General features: G+C 38.3%; 1 long non-coding RNA gene across 1 annotated transcript in view; it reads left to right on the top strand.

Annotated features, from left to right (window-relative positions):
• The window catches only part of LOC310639747, a 41427-nt gene extending 25145 nt beyond the window's left edge, over positions 1-16282 (top strand). Inside the window, exons 2-3 of the long non-coding RNA XR_014492395.1 lie at positions 10494-10552; positions 16244-16282. This is a non-coding gene — a long non-coding RNA (uncharacterized lncRNA). The remainder of the gene's footprint in view (positions 1-10493; positions 10553-16243) is intronic.
• The last annotated feature ends 4242 nt before the right edge of the window (positions 16283-20524 follow it).

Below are 20524 nucleotides of genomic sequence, written 5' to 3' on the forward strand. Positions count from 1 at the left end.
TTGTTGTCTAACCATGACTGCTGCTTAAATTTTGAGACTTCTGTATTGCTGGATGGTGTAAATGTATGAATAGAACTTGTATGGACAGTGAACTATGTTCACCTGGAGAAGGTACATACATGGATTCATTGCTCATTAATACAAATGTAATAATTACATATAGTTCATCCTAATAGAAGCAAATGAATTGGACTTCAAGCACAATCCTCACTAGATTTTTACATTATAAAAGCTTGGCCAACAAAATCCACAATATGTTCAAACAGATGTACATTATCACACCACATTTAAAGGGGTACGTGCAATAGGAATAAATTATTTGAAGGGATTTATGTCCATGTCCATGGATCATTGGCAGTTAACAATGGTTTTTTTAGAGTTTTCTATCTAAAAGGTTTCTTGGAAATCTGATTTCTTATGTCATTGGTCTGTTGCCTTAGTGGGCATCCATGATAACAATGGTGGGTAAGAGCAGTGTTCCAAAAGGAATTAATGTTTTAATACCCCCTTGTGGGAAATGTTAAGTGTCAAGGTCTCAATACGGGGCTACAAAGCCTTCCATTTATTGTGTAATTGTGGAAAACTAAAAAAGAATCTTTCAGACCTTCCTATATAGTGAAACCTAAGATCTTGAAAACTGAATTTCTTCAAATCAAAAAGGATTCCCTCCACCATCCAAGTCATTCATAAAAATATTAAAAAATAGAAGCCTCAGAACTAATTCTAGTCATCCCCATTCAATATCTTTCTCCAATTTGATGAAGAACAACTGATGGACACTCTTTGAATCTAACTTTTGGAGCATTTTATTGCCATGGCACATAACCCACTCTTACTGCAATGGAATGTGTAGATGACCTTGGGAAAAGATGCTGCCTAGAAAACAATTAGATGAAATGGAGGAGCCCCCAGTGGCTTATCGGTAAGAGGAAGAACTTAAGAAGAACCCACTCTAATTTATCAAGCAGTTAAAAGTGGTGGTGGGAAGCATGTACCTTCAGACTTGCAAAATTTATTTAATGCAGCTTTACAATAAAGTAGAATTCGCTCATGTAGTTGAGTTCCCTGTCTGGTTTATTCGGGAGGGCTGACATTAATCACCTCTCTTGTCTGGTTGCTTCCTAAGCAGCATCTCTTCCCTTCATCCCCCAAGGTCACCCACACATTCCATTACACTTACCTAGCTTCCTAGTCATCATGTTCTCTGAGTATTTTGCCCACTGTTTCACTAAAGTAGTGATATATTATGTCTGCAGCATTTTCACATAAGAAATATACTCAATATAAAAATGAGATAAGGTTTTACTGGGATAGGATTAGAGCACATTTCTTTTGCAAAAGCTATACTAATCTTTTGTAGTTACTGTTTTGTTTTTAGGTGCCTATAGAGTTTTATTCTTATGATAGGGAAAATATTTGGGGTTTTTTCCCCCAGTCATTAGCTGTATAGGATTTTCCAAGGATAAGGCTTCAAGACTATCACCTAATTTCTTCAGTTCCCTGAGATACAATTTATTTGTTACTTTGAGGATTATTTATTCAAAGGAAAGAGGGTTTTTTGGGCTATATTTCTCTTAATCTGGAGCTTCAATTATATCCTTTCAACCTGACCTTTGTAATTTCCTATAATTTTTGTTGGGGAAGATTGAATAAAAGTAGGAGTACCTCTACCATTTCTTTGTTATCTGTTAGCATTTGTCTTCAATGCACAATGCTGATTCTCTCTTTTTCCTTTTATTTTGAATATAATTGAAGAAGCAAGCCTTTAAAAAAGCATCCTTCATTAATCTCAAGTCATTAAGAGGTTTCACTTTCCTAACACCAGCTCTATAGCTCTGGATGACTGGGTTTACTTTATAACCTGTGACCTGACCTTCTTTCCATTTCCTGTCTTTTAGGGTTTTCAGATCTTCACTAGGTTTTTTTATGTAGCCATAATTTCTTTAGCTTTCCTCATTTTTTTCCTTCATCAGAATTGTTTTTAATTTTGTTTTTAGTATCTCCTTCTTTAAGAATGACAACCTATCTTTAGCTCTTTTTCTCATTAGCATCTCCCGACATAGAGTCCTACTTATTACTGATCTTAGTCAAATCAACCTTTTGATGTCCACAGTATACATTTGACAACACTCAATTTATTTTAAAATTAAGTGTTACGTAGTCACTTTCACCCAGTATATATGCTTCTTCTACTGCTTAGTTGATTTATAGATATTGTATCAGAAGGAGTCTGGGAGTGTTGCTTTTTAATAAAAATGTGTTATTCCGAAAAGGTATTCCCAGACTCCTCCTGATTTTTGGATACCATAAACTAACAGTTTTCCTCCTACAACTACCTCCTCCAGATTAGGTTACTTTGATTTGTATGACAAAGCTCATCCAGTGGTTGCAGCCTTGTGAATGAAATAACAATAAATTAGAAATGAACAAGCCAAAAGGGATGGAGTGAAATAAACAGGTATAGAAAGTATTTGAAAAATAATCCAAACCCATAAGTAAGAAGGTCCTATCCACCAGTATGACAAAAGTTCATTTAAAAGTGCAAAAGGAGAGGCTGGGGAGAGAGAGAAAATGAAAGGAAAGGAAAAATTGTTTGATCAAATTTGTTAAGGCAATAACGAGAATTCTTTTAATAAAATTTACCATGCATTTTCCCCTTTCTTGCCCTCTATCCTAATAGAGGAGTCATTTTGAAATATTTGTGGTATGTGAAGCATTGGAAAAATAAGCCTGAACAGAAAAAGATACACAGATGTTTTCTATGTTTGGAGGTGAGGGTTCCTCCCCAACCTCCACTCTTCTAAAAATTCCTTAGCTTTCATGGCTGCCACTTTTTGCAGCTCTGCATAGTGCTGGGATTTCTGAACTGAACTTATCCAGTCATTTTAGGGTGTTGTATTTATGGCTTGGCTATTAATCAGTGTCTAAACCAGAGCCTTGCTGTTTAATCAGTGAGATATTATTAACCTTAAACAGATACTGCATTATTGCAGAGAATTTATGGCTGCGTAGCTTAACATAGGAGGCTTTAAGGTGTCAGCTTTGTATCTCAGACTTTTAGTCTTTACCGCAACAGCAATAAACCCAAGTACTTGTCACTGAATTTTGTCACCCTAATCTCTTGTTTCTTTGCCTGTAATTTCCATTCTCTTCCCTTCCTTCAACTAGGATATTCCCCCCCCCCCCAGCACTATCAAAGTTGAGATTGAAAGCTGATGTTCCAGGGGTACTTCTTTCAGGATTATGTTACTTTGGAAAAGTTAACTAGTACCATTAGTGCCCACTGTGATTAACAACATATAAACATAAGCACTACATACAGTAACAGTAATACATACAGTAACAGTAATATAAAAAATGGTTGCAATGCTGGAAAATAAAAACAAAATTGTGGATTATAAGACAGAGATGAGAGTTAAAGTGGAAAATTTGCATACGAAAAAGGGATGGGTTATGGGAAGAAAAGATACTTTTATGTAACCTTATAGTGGGCAAAGAACTACTAAATTTATACTTAAAAATGAGTTCTGATCTTCAATTCCACGCTGGTAGGTCTCCGTGAATTTGGTCCAATTTCACTGTCCTGTTTGAAGTGTGGTGCCCAAAAGAGCCTTGGTGGAGCAGTGGGCTAATGCCTCCTTAAGTAACACCAGCTGCCTGCAATTAGTGCAGGTTCGCGTCCCACCAGGCTCAAGGTTGACTCAGCCTTCCATCCTTCCGAGGTAGGTAAAATGAGGACCCAGATTGTTGGGGGCAATAAGCTGACTTTGTAATAATGCCGCTTGGGGGGGGTGGGGCAAAAGCCCTAATAAGCAGGCATATACATAGAATGAAGGCTATTGCTAAGCACATTGATTTGTGCTTAGAGTGTAAGCCGCCCTGAGTCTTCGGAGAAGGGCGGGATATAAATGGGATTAGAATAAAATAAAACAAATAAATAAAACTAAACACTGTACTCCCTCCAAGTGGGGTCTCAACAAATCAGGGCAGAGTTGAACAAATATTTCTTGAGATCTAGGCTTTGTGCTCCTGTTAATGCGTTATTGATAGCATTTGCTGTTTTAGCAGCTGCATTGCACTGCCGGTTCAATTTGTGTGCAACAGAAACACTCAGTTCCTTTTTTGCATATGCTGCTCCCCTTCCTATCTTTGTGCCTTGCATTTTTGCTAACCAGATACACAACTTACATTTCTCTCTGTTAGGGTTTTTTTTTTTTTTAGTCTGTTCACTTCAGACCACTGCTCAGAGGGGCAGAGAAGAGCAGAGGGATGCTCCTCATTTCTGCCCTTTCCAGCTCTGTGTCATCTGCAAAGTTTATGAATGTCTCCTCAACTCCCCATCCAAGGCATTGATAAAATCGTTGAACAGCAATGGTGCTGGTGAAATATTTCACTTGGAAATGACTGAAAATTTAGAAGACAGCCTGTCTTCTTTCAATAAACCCAGCACTAGCTTCTAAAGAAGGGCAGCATTGTTTTCCTGACATATCAGAAGCAGAGAGACCTGTGACCATCTAATCAGTTCAGGACTGATATTTAATTTGAACCATTGACATTTGGACTTCTGCTCATATTTTAGCAACTACCTTACTCTACTTGAACCCAATACATGTCAGTGTAAAGTCGCGTGCTTCAGACAAAGACGGACACAGAGCTGGGGTAAAGATGAGTTTATTCTGAACAGAACGAACTGGGGAAAACAGGGAAACCTGGCGTCTATTTGTACCTGCCCAGGTGGATGGCATCCAATCAGTTCAAACCTGGGCTTCCTGCCAGTGCAGGTGACAACGGGTGTAGATCCTGGCTTCCCACCAGGCTGACCATGCCTGGGGCTGTCAACAGCTTAAGTCATTAGGCTTATCCTGAGTGAGCAGTTATTGCCCGGAGCTGTCCAACCCCTCTGCTGATCTGCACCATCAGCCTCCTGCTGTGCTGTCCTTTGTGTATGCTGGGAGGCATACACTGCAGTCAGTTTCACTTGTCTTAATTTATTCATTTTCTACCATTCTGCAATAGAAAACTTGCATGTATTCATACTCCATATACTGTATATATTCATAGTCCATACTCATCTTTCACCAATAACACCTATTGTATGCAACAGTTTCTCCTCATCATAATATTTACTATAGATTCAATAGATGTATGTTTGTAAGTATAGTTCCATGGATAATATTTACATGCAATTTATGAAAAAGGGTGTGATTGAAAAGAAAACTGATCTTGCCCACTGTCTATGGAGACTCTCAGTCATCCAGGTCATGGTTGTCCCAAAGATGCTTTTTCAGGAGGCAATTGAACTTTCTTGTTTTTTCTTTGAAGACATTTTGCTTCTCATCCAAGAAGCTTCCTCAGCTCTGACTAGATGGTGGGAAACGGAAGGATTTATACTCCTTGCCCCTTAATCTTGCCCACCTACTAATATAAGCTAGGTTGTCCTGAATTAAAATGTGAACTAAATAACTTTGCTCCTATCCCTACTCACTTTATGTATCATTTTAATTTCTAGTAGTTTAATATAAAATCTGAAACAAATCAATTGCAAGTTGATAATTCAGCATTTATAGTACCCCAGATGGGAAAGATGATATATTAGATAGACTGGTTCCATGTTGTTAGGGTTTTATGAATCAATAATAAAACATACAGTAGAAATAGAACACACACACACACACACACACACTTTCCTTTCTGCTTTGATAAGTATTTATTTCATGAGAATGGTTTGATAGATAATAGCAGATGCTTCCAAATGCATTTATAGTTTTCCAAAAGTTATTATGAGTGGATGCCCATTTGGGAACAATTCTTGTAACCAAGATGTTATTTGATTGTGTTAAAGGTATAACCAAAGCAGATTTCCTTCTCAGTGGGATGGACCTCAGTGTTGCCATGCAGACAATGCAACTTAGCTCATAAGGATTGCCTGTTTAAATCTTAGCCCTGGAGTTCTGAACAATATGCTGGATTAACCAGCTGTTCAATCTCTCTCTCTCTCTCTCTCTCTCTCTCTCTCTCTCTCTCTCTCTCTCTCTCTCTCTCTCTCTCTCTCTCTCTCTCTCTCTCCATTTGAATCAATAATCCTTTTATTTTATATAAGCACAAATTGGAAGAAAAATTGGGGGAACTGACAAGAGGTTGCATAAGCAAGTACAAACATAAAGACAGCGGCTGTCATCACTGCTAACTGCAAAAGGTTTGCCATATGGATCATTTTCAGCCTGTCAATTTACACTATCCACACACTATCAAATGCCTATATCCAATTATGTTCATCCAAACTTGGATCACCCTGTCTAGAGAAAACCACGGATGCCTGAAATGCACCAGGAATCTGGTCATGAGCCAACACTGAAATGTTGCCAAGTCTCTGCAGGTCAAGACAAGCATTCCAAGTTAGCCATTTACCTTTCCCCATGATCAGACTTTTGCTTTACAGGGGCAAATTGCTAGCTTGCTTGGTGACTGCAAGATAAGCTTCTTTGTTCTGTAATACTTCTGTGTGAGGTTGTTAATCAGTATGATATTGCTTATTTATACTCCTAACATGACGTAAGACAATTCCACCTGCCCACATACACATCTTTACATCAGGCCATTTCATTATTTATACATGACATGAGAACCACTTTGTCAATTTAAACCACAATTCAGCTTGGCAAGTGTTCAGTTTCCAACATGGGACAGCCAGAGGCCACTAGGAACCTGGCAATCAAAGACCTTCCCTGTTGTTTATCCCCAAACCTTCTCATTTCTTTTAGCTTTTATCTGCAATCTGTAAAACACACTGTAATCACTGTGCTGTTTATTAACAAAAGAAATCTATAGTGAAACTTATTTTTCCTACTTGAGATCTAGTATGATGTAAGCTAAGAGAGAGTAATTAAAAGTTTCTTGGCACATTTGGAGAAAAACCAAAATATGACATAATTTTAGGATTCTTGGTATACTAGTGAATGGCTAATCAACTCTTCCTTACTGCAGACTAACATCCGAATATTAGTTGATTCATTAGTATATCTGTTGTATGATATTATACCAATACTTTTATTAATACAAAGAACATTGACAAGAAAATGGAATTTCCCATCAAATAGCACAGAAATGACCCTTTAACATAGTATTACTTGATGCACTTAACATTAATTGATGCGCCTAACATTAGAACCATCATTAAAAAGGCACAATAAAGAATGTTCTTCCTGCATCAATTCAGAAAATTCACACTTCCCCAGGAGCTGTTAATACAGTTGTACAGAGGAATTATTGAGTCTGTCATTTGTACTTCTATAACTGTCTGGTTTGGTACAGAACAAACAGGACAGTTACAGACTTCAGTGGGTAGTTAGGACTGCAGAAAAAATGATTTCAACCAGCCTGCCTTCCACTGAGGACCTGTATACTGCATGAGCCAGAAAGAGGGCTGAGAAAATATCTATTGATCCCTCACATCCTGGACATAAACTGTTCAACTCCTCATCTCAGAATGCCATTATAGGGCATTACATACCAAAACAAGTAGACATATAAACAGTTTTTTTCCATCATGCCATCACTCTGCTAAACACTACTGTACTGTCTTATATCTAAGGATATTTACCCATGTAGTATGGCTGTATTATTATCCTTCTCATCTTTTCTACTACCTTCTCCTATCGGTATCTTATGATTATATTACCTTGTTTGTATGTACACTTGTGGTTTGTAGGTACATGCTGTTTGTGTGTTTGCATGTTTGCATGTACACTATATTACCTTGTTTGTATGTACACTGAGAGCTTATGCACCAGAGACAGATTCCTTGTGTGTCCTATCAGAATTTGCCAATAAAGTATTCTATTTTGCCAAACATTTCCCCTAGTTTTCTGTGCTCCAGGTCACTGTCATTAAGAATCTCCTGTTCAGGCAAATTCATCTCCAAAGATGAAATGGGGAGGTGGGAAAGGATTAGAAAGAGTGTGAGTCCAGATGATCAATTTCAATATGTTAGTATCCTATTTCAATCTGCCTGAAATCTTTAATGATGAACCAGTTATATTATCATTCCCAATATTCAGAACCAATGTTTGCTATCATTTATTTGTTGCGTTTATATTCTGCTTTTTTCTCCAACTATATGTATCACTCCATTTTCCAATTTTCCCCATGACAACAGATGTACAAGATAGGTTGGAGAAAAGAGTGTGACTGCTACAAAGTCCCTTACAGAGCTTCTGGGACTGAACCTGGTTATCTTCAATCCTAGATCATTATCTTAAGTATTCTACAATCCTGGTTTTCTTCTGGACAATTAAAAAACCCACAATCACAACAACTCATTTTGTCAACAGATAGCTAGAAAAACAGAGAAACCAGACTGTGTTGAATTGGTATATTATTAAACCACCATTATAATCAGACTGATGATCTCACTAGTTTACACGTTGTAAAATTTCCAAATTACTAATTGGAATTAATAGCTAAGGCAGAGGTCCCCAACCTTATGGGCACCAGGGACCGATTCCGTGAAGAGAGATTTTCCACAGACCAGAGGGGGTGTGGTTTCATGGGGCTTTGCTTGTTTGCGCAGACCAGTTTCTGGCATGCTGCAGGACTGGTGCCTATCCACGGACCAGGGGTTGGGGATCCCTGATCTAAGGTGATAATATTTAAAGAAATGGAAAGTTCTGGAAGAAGTTATAGCAAAGAATATTATTTTTACTATGTACACTCTGAATAAATTTTGAATGATTATATGAACCATTTTTCATGAAATAAGGAACTTCAGAAGCATCCAACTGAACGATTTGAGTATTTTACTTTATACCACATTTATCATCTGTTTGATGAATTTAGTACAAGATCTGATGGCTAGTGAACTTCTCTCATATAAACAATCAATATACATGCATGTATCCAACATGTTATACTGTATATTTATTGAATGGAGTTAATGAGTGGAAAAATATTCATAGAATTTTTCTTTTTTGAAAGAAAGTTTGAAAATCAATTCCCCATCTTTAAATTGAATTAGATGTGGTAGAAAAAATAAAATACATTGGATTTTTTTCCTGCATGATACTGGTTTTTATTCAGTTGTTATCCAACATATTATTTGCCCCTTTTTCTGTTCATTTTGTTTTATCAATAATCTTATTTATTGCTTCTAGATAGTGATGTAGAAATGTAACTGAATTTTAAGATTGTTTTCAGCTCCTGATTTCAAGCTATATGATACACAATTACTGGAAAGGCAGGAGATTCAATTTTCTATAAAGTTATTTTGTGAAAAGCCTAGCAATCAATAGTTCCTGAAATTAATCCTAGAAGACAACAAACTTCTGAAGCATTTATTTACTTTTTATCATGTTCAGAGGAGGACAATCAAGGTGGTGAAGAGTCTTATGAAGCTTTATGAAGTTAAAGAATCTGGCTATGCTTAGTCTAGAGGGGGAGATACAATAGCTGCCTTGAAATATCTGAAGAGGGAATGGATTTCTCTGTTGTACTAAAGAACAAGTCTAGAACCAATTGATTAAAACTATGAGGAAGTATGTTCAGGCTGGATATCACAAAGAACTTGCAAATTGTACAAGCTGCCAGCCTGTGAAACAGGAATGTCAATATGAAGTGGAAAGTTCTTTGTTGAAAATCTTCAATCAACAACTTAAAGTTATTGATAATCATGTAGCAGATGCTACACTCAGCACAGTAGTGGTTTACTGTAAATTACTGCATTTATCACTAATTTCTTGAGCTGATTGCAAGATCTGAATGCCTAATTTAACCTTGATGTGAAAAACAATAGTTGTAAGCCTTATTAGGTTTTAAAAAGAGCCATGGATGAAAAATGAGTACAAATTTGGTTTCAATATGTTATAATTTATATAAATGGTTAATCGTCATTGATACTTTATCTTAGTCCACCCAAATATCCATCTGGCTCAATCTTGTTTTTCAATGGCATAATTGCAGTTAAACAAGATTTTGCCTAGTTGTAAATGAAAGGTCACAAATTAATTGGCTGTTAGTGTGTAAAACCTCTCAGAGATTTAATTGTAGGTTTTATGATATACAGGTGAAACTCAAAAAATTAGAATATCGTGCAAAAGTTCATTTATTTCAGAATTGCAACTTAAAAGGGGAAACTAATATATGAGATAGACTCATTACATGCAAAGCAAGATAGTTCAAGCCGTGATTTGTCATAATTGTGATGATTATGACGTACAGCTCATGAAAACCCCAAATCCACAATCTCAGAAAATTAGAATATTACCTGTAGGTAGTTTATGTTGATGTCTCTGCAAATTTGGCACAGAAGAGAAGAATGTTGCTTAAATTAACATTTTGGACGATTTAAAATACTTTGACAACTATCAGTATTTTTATTAGGAAATGAATCAGAAAGAATTAAAGTGAAATATAACATCTGTCACCAATCAATTGCTTTTCAGAGAAATTAATATGGTATTTCATTTTCTCTTTAAATATACTGATATTTTTTTCCCCAGTTCATGCCATTCATTGAGATCAGATGCATTTCAGGCTGGTTGTGTCAGATGTTGGACACGTAAGTAATAAAGTCCTGAAGGTCCAATAACAAGGGAACAATGGAATGTGCAACAAAATTATCAGCAGAAAAATCTATATTTAAAGTGCAGCTATATAGTAATATGAAGTTTGATGGTTCCAATCTTCTTTGTTCCTTAGAATTAGATTATTAAATGTCTAGTAGAGAATTTTTTCAAACAAAAAAGAAAAAGAAATCTGGTGCCATTTAATCTTAGCCAAGGTACTGTATAAAAATGTTTTTTCTGTTACTCTTTCTGAATAACAGAATAACAGAGGTCTTCTAGTCCAACCCTCTGCTCAAACAGGAAACCTGCTTGGTATACCATTTCAGACAAATGGTTGTCCAATCTCTTCTTAAAAAGAGAATCCACAATTTCTGGTGGCAAGTCATTCCACTCATCAATTGTTCCAACTGTCAGGAAATTTATCCTTATTACTTCTAGGTTGCTTCTCTCCTTGATTAGTTTCCATCCATTGCTTCTTGTTCTACCTTTAGGTACTTTGGAGAATAGACTGACCCCACCCACCCCTTCTTTGTTGCAGTCCAGTGGTGGGATTCAAATATGTAAATAACCAGTTCTCTGTGTGGATGCTGCTTCTGGAAGTCCATTCTGGATCTGGGCAACAAAAATTAGCTACCAGTTCTGCCAAAGTGGTGCAAACTGGCTGAATCCCACCACTGTGGCAATCCCTTAGGTATTGGAATACTGCTATCAAGTTGCCCCTAGTCCTTCTTTTCATTAAACTAGACATACACAATTCTAGCAACCATTCTTCATATGGTTCAGCCTCCAGTCCCCTAATCATCTTTGTTGCTCTTTTCTGCACTCTTTCTAGACAACTTTTTTATATCGTGGCAACCAAAACTGGATGCAATATTCCACATGTGGTCATATCAAGGCATTATAAAGTGGTATTAACACTTCACATGATCTTGATTCTATCCCTCTGTTAATGCAGACTAGGACTGTGTTGGCTTTTTTGGCAGCTGCAGCACACAGCTGGCTCATATTTAAGTGATTGTCCACTAGGACTCCAAGATTATATTATATTTATTAAACTTATATACCGCCCTTCTCCCGTAGGACTCAGGGCGGTTCACAAGGTTTTTTAAAAACAATACAACAAATTACAAAAATTAAAAACAATTAAAATGATTACATTAACCTTGAATAAATAAAATCCCAATTAGATCCCTATTATTGAGCCAGGTGTCACCTATTTGTGCATTTGGTTTTTCTTGCCTAAATGTAGAACTTTACTTTTCTCACCATTAAATTTCATTTTGTTAGATAGGGCCCAGTGTTCAGGTTTGTCAAGATCCTTCTGTATTCTGGAGTGTTGGCTATTCCTGCCAGCTTGGTGTTGTCTGCAAATCTGAGGAATTTCCCTTCTATTCCCTCATCTAAATAATTGATGAAGATATTGAAGAGTACTGGGCCTAAGACAGAGCCTTGAGCTATCTCACTGCATACTTTCCTCCAATTAGATGCAGTTCCATTAAGGACTACACGTTGAGTACAGTTGATCAGCCAGTTATGAACCCATCTGTTTAACCCACATTTTTCTGTCTTATCAAATAATAGGTTGTGGTCTATTTTATCAATCACCTTACTGAAGTCCAAGTAAATTATATCCACAGCATTTGATTTGATTTTGTCACTTTGCCAACGAATGCAATATAATGTCTGGCATGATCATGATCTGTTTTTGACAAGCCCTTGTTGGCTTCTGGTTATGACTTTGTTTGTTCTAGATGTTCACAGATTCATTGCTTGATTATCTTTTCCAGAATCTTTCCAGATATCGATGTCAGGCTGATATATCTGTAATTTCCTGGATCCATTTTTCCCCTTTTTTGAAGATGGGAACTATCCTTTTCCAGTCATCTAGTAGTTCCCCAGGGCTCAAGGCTCTTTGAAAAATATAGTTCAGTGGTTCTGAGATCACGTCTGCCAGTTCCTTGAGAACCTTGGGGTGTAATCCATCTGGTCCTGGTGATTTGAACTCGTCTAGGCTGGACAGGAGCTCACTTACCATTTTCTTGCCTATCTTAACTTGCGTTTCTATTCTGTGACAGCTCATATTTGTGTAATATTTAACATCTCATAAGGTTTTCTGGATATATATGTGTGTGTGTGTGTGTGTGTGTGTAAATTTTTTGGATTGCTAACAAAGAATTAAAGGGAGACTGATATAGCCATTTCAAACTTATTTGTTCTCATCAGTCAGCCATACCCTTCTGAGATTCAAACCTGTGCCGATTGCACATTAGGCAATTGTTCTAACCTTTAGGCCACTGGCTCTTTCTCACTTTGTTAGCTGAGAAGCAAGGGAGATATGTGTTAAGTGTTTGTTAACAATTGCCTAATTGAATGTGGCATCCTGTCATTTTTTGATATGTATGAGATATCCATGTTGTCTCCCCCCCTTCAAATAATCTTTCATCTATGTTTTAATTCAAAAGTCAATATATCAGTCAGTCAAGGCACTTTAAATCCTTTCTGTAGATTCTCCTCTAAAAGCTTAGCCAAAAGCCAAGGTTTTTCTTTCACATAAACAGGCGTTAGATTTAAGCAACAGTCCAGGTGTTGTTGTTTTTTCCAGACAACTTTTAATCTTATAGCTGACTCTTCCTTTGTTCCCATCTGTCTTCAAGGTTATTTACAAATCAAAGGAACAACCTTTTCTTTGTTTCTAGGCGTTCTGCCAATTTCTGAGTCCTTATTGTTAGTGTTGTATTCTCTGATTCTCCACTAGATGTCAGCAGTTATTTCTTTTTTTTCAGTTTTTCTTTCAATCAAAAAGTTATTTTTGTTATATATTTTTATAATTCCACCCAAAAATGTTTAGGGTATAATCTTGACAGTTTTTTAGTTCCTAAATTTGTCCAGACTGAAGTATTTTAAATCAAATTCTAATATATTTCCTCCCTCCTTTAATATTAATTCGCTGCTTCCATCTGTAAGGGAATGGGGATGTAGTCCCCTCCCTTCACTTCCAGAGGTTTTCTTGCTTTGGGGATCTTTTTCAAGGATTCAATTAGTAGATAGAAGAAAGAAGATCAGTACTCACACCAATTCCAAGCATGCTGTTCACCGATGTTCAGGTTCGTGCTCTGGGACTTCGGCTGCAAGTAGCTTGGGCTAGACCAGGGGTAGGCAACCTTGGATCTTTTATGACTCATGGACTTCAACTCCCAGAATTCCTGAGCCAGCACGGGAGTTGAAGTCCACGAGTCATAAAAGAATCAAGGTTGCCTACCCCTGGGCTAAACGCTGATCTCACGCTAGCCTTTCTCCTGTCGAGTTTGGAGGGCTTCCCCCAAATCAAACGAAGTGATTACTGTTGCTTCGTGATCAATGGCCCAGACCTCCTTCATGGTCATGTCTTCAGAGTGACTTTGGACCCATCTAGGGTCCCCCAGGCAGGACGAAACTAGCTGTGGGAAGCGGAGGTCCGCTCTCGAACAGCCATGCACTATGAGCACAAAACTGGAAGTTAAGACCAATAGCATCATCCATGTTTTTGCCCTGCAAAAGCTGTCATGGAATTCAAGTGCAATCATTTTATATCAGTGACTGTAGCCCTGATGAAGTTGTTGCTATTTGCAAGAAAAAAGGAAAGGAAAAATTTTCGGCGTGCCCTTTGATTGATTCCTGTTCTTTGTGTCTATAGGAAATGCTGTATTATTGTATTGATTTCTGAGTATTACTTTATACTATTACTTTATACTTAAGATTGCTTTGCAAATCTAGGTCATTTAGACATAAAAGAATGATTATTCCTTAAGCCAACAAAAGAAGAGAAAGGTCCAAGAATTGAAATGGGACACTTGATCTGCAAGTTCCATGAGTGGAAACTGGGAAAAACACTAGAGGGAAACATGTGTCTTGTCACAGGACAGCCACCCACCAGGAACAGGGAGGTAGGGCTCCAGGCAGTGCGGACTAGCAAAAGTTCAAGCTGGTAACATTGGCCTTCTTTCACAACAGTTTGTTCAATGCTCATAAATAAAGTATATTTTATTAATGGTTTAGAGATTTCACAATTTTGTTAAAAACCACATAATCTCCTCATTTTGAATAGATGTCCATGAAAAATCCATTTTTAAAACAAAAGCAAGTGAAAGCTTTCCCCTATGTTTATGCATATCTGTCATAAGAAAATGCTAAAAGTTTATTCCTTAGAAGGAAAAGGTCCATCTTCATAACAGGCCATGAGAATGGGCATGCGGAGAGCATGTTTTTCTTAATGGTGCCCATTAAAAGTGTTAGATATTATCTCCTTAAATTCCCAGCCAGCAAAGTTCCACCAAACATTACTTGTAGCTAGCGTTCAGAACATAGGAAAAACCACCAGATTGAGCAAGACCAGTGTGTAATGAGTATCATAATGCCTTTGGAAATGCAATAGTGCAAAATAGTCTATAAGACACAATGGGAAACTAATGGATAGTTTATCTCTACTGCAATGGTTCCTTGTCTTTAGATATACAGTAAGAATAAATGGTAGCCTGCTCTGGCTAATAATGATAGTCCTTGGATTAAGCAACTATGGGTCATGCTTTCCTAAGAATATCCTCAACTTATTGCTTCACTGTAAATTTTAATTTACAGAAGCAGAAAGATAAAAAAACAGAAAGGCAAAAAATACTAAATATGTAACCATATTAGATTTATTTTATGGTACTTAGATGTTTTTTTTAAAAAGCAGTTTCTGTCCCATCTCTATTCATTACTTTTTTGAATGCAAAGAAGCCATCCATGAGAATTTAATTAAAATTCTTTTTCCTTTGACAGACATTTTAAAAGAAAAAAAAATTCTGTAATAAGAACTGAAAGAAAAAAATACAAGATAAAATTTTGTTAGGACCAATCCTAACACAATTCACAAGAGTTATAAGAGTTCATAAAATGACAAAAGCTAAACTATTTTTCAGAAGGGTGAAAGGGAGAATGCCTTTTCTTTCTGTATCCCACCAGTGCAAATTCTCCCAAGATCACAAGTGTTGGATGTAAAGAATGAGTCTTTCCATCCACAGGTGTAAAAGCAAGATCCAGCGCAGCTGCTTTTAACTCTTTGTTAACATTTGACAAACATTACTTTAATCCTCATATCCATGAAATTAATTTCTATTAACAAAGGAGACTAGAGGTCAGAAAATAAATGAAAATCTTTCAAAAATTGTCAAGCAGGTGTGAGAAGTTTTATAGCCAAATATATTTTGTTCTTTATACTGTTTCCATCTTCCTTTAAAATATTTACAGAATCCGCAGTGATCTGAGAATCAGTGTCTCCACTAGATAATTGACAGTCAAGCTGAAACAAAGTTAATCAACTAAAATTAGCAAATTTCCTCAAAACCCCAAATAAGTTACTCAGACCTAGTCCATATATCAAAGGATAAGATCTCCAAACACAGTTAATTAAATTAGGTATCCCAGACGAACTGCATGTTCACAGGAATAATCATACCTACACAACACACACACACCCCATTCAAGTATCACCCTAGAATCAGCATGTAGACGCTTCCACACCCCAGACAAGCTCCCCTATAAAAAATCTGCTGTACCCCATTTCTTTGCAGCCTGATCCTAAAGGCAAACTGTTTTGCTTTCAGAAATAAATATTTCTTCTATCTTCACAGCTGTCTGGATTTCATTATTTATTTATTCTTGCACAGCCGCAGCTCAAGTTGGAACCCCAAATTATTCTTCTGACATAGGGAAAGAAGGGAATGAGAAACCTTTTGTACAGGTGACACAGGTAAGGAAAAACATTGTAGTGCAATAGTTAGAACTTCAGATTTGGATAACTGAGAAATCCTCACTTGGCCATGAAGAAAATTGGTTGAAACTTAAAACAGATTACTTTGCAGAATTATTCTGAAGAAAAAGTTGTGGTGTGATGGTGGTGGTGGTGGTGGTGTTAATAGTGGTCATAGTGAAATGTAGTAACGAAATCACAGAGGAAAGCATTTAGCTTCAGCAAAATTCTTGCCCAGTTTTAATTGTTGTGGAATTTAGGTCATGGATGTGTTACTGGCCATTGGTACTCCAAATGCAAAACTGGAGCTCAGTCTTTTTTTAGGTTTATGATCATGAAAGGCATATTTTATTTTGAATTAAAACTACAGGAATACCTGTATATTTTTTAAAATGCTGCCAGAGCCCCATTGCTTATGATTATCTGGGTTAATTTAATTACTTGCCTTAGCAGACCTCTCCTTTTAATGCCAGGTATTCATAAGAGACAGAAAATACCCCACCTATTTATTCCATTTCCAATTTTTTATCATGTGCTAAATTTTCAGATCAACTGAGCAAAAAAACCCCATCCGATAATAATCGTAAATCAGTTTTGTATTTTTGGAATTTTCCATTTTATTTTTTAAAAAAAGGAAAAGAAAAGTCTTGGCATTTTGATCTCTTCCATCTTTTCCTAAGCAGGGAATATTTGGCATATACAAAGAGGTTATGTGGCTTTATTTAACTTCATCATTCATATTTAACATCCAATACTAAAGGCCTGGGTTGCAACACCAATACTTTCAATGCTTTTGTTATGAACTCCTACATTGGATCAAAAAAGGTAAACATGAGAAAAATGCTTTTATCCAGAGCTGAATAGATTTAACATTTATTTTGTCTTTTCAGGATACTGTTGCCAGAAAACCCATCCATTATCTGAAGTGTTTCTTCTTTTTTTTACTATTTCACAGAATGAAGGCTAAAACTCGTCTATTGCCCTATTATACTCATTCAAATAGTCCTACCAAACACAATAAAAGATGTTTTGTTGAACATCTAATAGAGAAGAGTACACTGTCTGAATTCTTCTAGAAGAGACTATATCATTTTTATAAGTTTCTTCCATTACTTAAACTTCTCCTTAAGCCAAACTATATTTCCAGTCAGTAAAATAATGGAAGAAATAAGTTGTTTCTCTTCTTAAAACTTTGGAAGGCTGTCACAAAGTATAAATGAATAAATGATGTTACCTAGTTTGGGTAATGAAACATCTGCAAGAAAACAACCAAGTTCAGAGAGCACCAAGGACCCCTCACAAAGCATAAATATAGCGTCTGAGCAAGGCATTCCATAGGAATATAACCCAAATTTCTTGATCTTTTACATATTTTAAACAATTTTAGTACATTATGAATTACACTACTGACACAAAGGTTTTACGGTATATGTTTTAGAATATGATTTTATAAAAGTTGTAGCTCCAATAATTTGAACATTCATGTTTTTGCCATTCCACAATTCTAGGAAATTTGTTGGAGATTAGTCAAGGAACCAATAGCTAAACCCGCATTTTGCCCTACTTACTGAGTCAGTTTTGTACAAGTAGTGAAGAAATCATGAAAGATCTCAAGAAATCATCAGATCAATATTCTAGGACTTTGCAATTCATGGACGATTCTTTCTTTCCAACACTTCATGGAATCAGGAGAGAAGACTTCACTGGACCTACTAAGTCAAAGAACATGAACCTATGCTATTTACAATTGGCAATTTTAACATGATCTTCCTTTCTGGTGAATGAAGTGCCTGCTCTGAAGATATTATTTTTTATCATTAAACTATTAACATAGACCACAAGAGCCGTCTCTTGCGGCTCCCAGCCGCCCGGTGCGCGCGCACCTCTTCCAACGGGCAGTGGTGCGCGCGCACCTCTCCAAATGGAGAGTGGCACCGCCCGTTTGGAGAGGTGCACGCGCACCTCCCCGAATGGGCGGAGGTGCGCGCGCACCTCCCCAAACCTTTGGAGAGGTGCGCGCGTACCTCCGCGCGAATGGGCAGCGGTGCCGCTCTTTCAGGAAGCCCGCCGCGGCCCGTCTGTGAAGCTGCCGAAAGCGGCAGCTTAGCAGACGGGCCGCGGCAGCTTCCGCAAAGAGCGGCGCCCCTGCCCATTCCGAGAGGTGCGCGCGCACCTCTCCGAACGACCGGAGTTGCGCGCGCACCTCCCCAAACCTTTGGGGAGGTGCGCGCGTACCTCCGCGCGAACGGGCAGCGGTGCCGCTCTTTCAGGAAGCTGCCGCTTTCGGCAGCTTCCTGAAAGAGCGGCGCCGCTGCCCCTTCGCTTTCGCAGCTTCCTGAAAGAGCGGCGCTGCTGCCCCTTCGCACGGAGGTACGCGCGCACCTCCCCAAAGGTTTGGGGAGGTGCGCGCGCAACTCCGGTCGTTCGGAGAACGGGCAGCGGTGCCGCTCTTTCAGGAAGCTGCCGCTTTCGGCAGCTTCCTGAAAGAGCGGCGCCGCTGACCCTTCGCTTTCGGCAGCTTCCTGAAAGAGCGGCGCTGCTGCCCCTTCGCACGGAGGTACGCGCGCACCTCCCCAAAGGTTTGGGGAGGTGCGCGCGCAACTCCGGTCGTTCGGAGAGGTGCGCGCGCACCTCTCGGAATGGGCAGGGGCGCCGCTCTTTGCGGAAGCTGCCGCGGCCCGTTTGCTAAGCTGCCGCTTTCGGCAGCTTCACAGGCGGGCCGCGGCGGGCTTCCTGAAAGAGCGGCACCGCTGCCCATTCGCGCGGAGGTACGCGCGCACCTCCGTTCGTTCGGAGAGGTGCGCGCGCACCTCTCGGAATGGGCAGGGGCGCCGCTCTTTGCGGAAGCTGCCACGGCCCGTCTGCAAAGCTGCCGAAAGCGGCAGCTTTGCAGATGGGCCGTCGCCATCGGGCAACCGGGAACCGGTTCCATCTCATTTTTTTAAAAATGGCAGCCGCGTGCGTCCGCGCATGCGCAAAAAACCTTTTTGCGCATGCGCGTGCATGGACACACGCACGCGGCTCCCTCTTTTTTTAATTTGTGATGGAACCGGTTCCCAGTGGCTCTTTTTCTTTTTTAGGTTGCCGACCCCTGACATAGACCCTCTAAAAGCTATAGACTGGCAGATTCCCTTTAGTAAATAAATACCTTGTGTCTCTTTCTCTCTTTGTTGATACATTCTGCTTGCATTCGGTTATTTAGTAAATGAGTAATGCATGGCTTTCCAGACTTTGGTAAATTCACAATCTAATCAGCCCTAGATAGCATGGCCAATGATAAAGGGAAATGACAGTTGTAGTCGAGCAACATATAGAAGGCTGAACATTGTCCAGCCCTGGAGCTTATAAAGTTATCTGCATATTAGAATTTTCATAAACATTGTTTAATTTATTTGAAATTCTATTCTATCACAGATAATATATTTGATTTTATCCCAGTATTCTTTTTCCAACTTCATAGAAAAAGTGAACGGTTGAAGCCAAATTACAGGGACATGGTTGTTCCTAAATTGAAGGAACCAGTTTCATCTAATGGCTAAGGCTCCAGACTAGAAACCAGGAGACACTAAATTCTTGTTCTGCCTTAAGCATGACAGCTGGCTAGGTGACTTTGGGCCAGTCACTTTCTCTCAGCCCAACCTACTTCACAGGATGGTTGTTGTAAGGAAAATAGGAAGAGGAAGGGATAAAACCACAGTAGCTTCAATGCCCAGTGAGACTATTAGGAATACAGACAACAATCCAAGCTCAATGAAACTCAGCATTCACATTCTTAAATTCTTGATGTGAGCTTCCAACAAATTTATGGGGTGAAATTTTATTCCACAGAGCAGATTCAGATCTACAATGTACTGTTATCAAATTCTTGAAACCCAAATATAATGAGATTTATGAGGTCTGAATTTTTACTCATAGACATAGCAGAATGAGAAGCAAGAAGAGGCACTAGTTTGCATTGCTTACATTTGTGAAACTTTGTGAAATAATACATTCCTAGGAAGGCTATACTTTTAAGTAAATTCATCCCAGGTCATCTGCGGAAAAGATGAAGATTCAAATTGCTACCAAACAGATAACCTATTGATCTAATATCTCATGTTTGTCTACTATAACTTTCAGAATCATGCTCTGTGGTGGGCAAATCCCAGTACTTCAATGTGCTGCTACAGACAAGAAGTGCTGTGCATTTAAGAGCAAT

Source organism: Vipera ursinii, assembly GCF_947247035.1.
Source record: "Vipera ursinii genome assembly, chromosome: 4".
NCBI lineage: Eukaryota > Metazoa > Chordata > Lepidosauria > Squamata > Viperidae > Vipera > Vipera ursinii.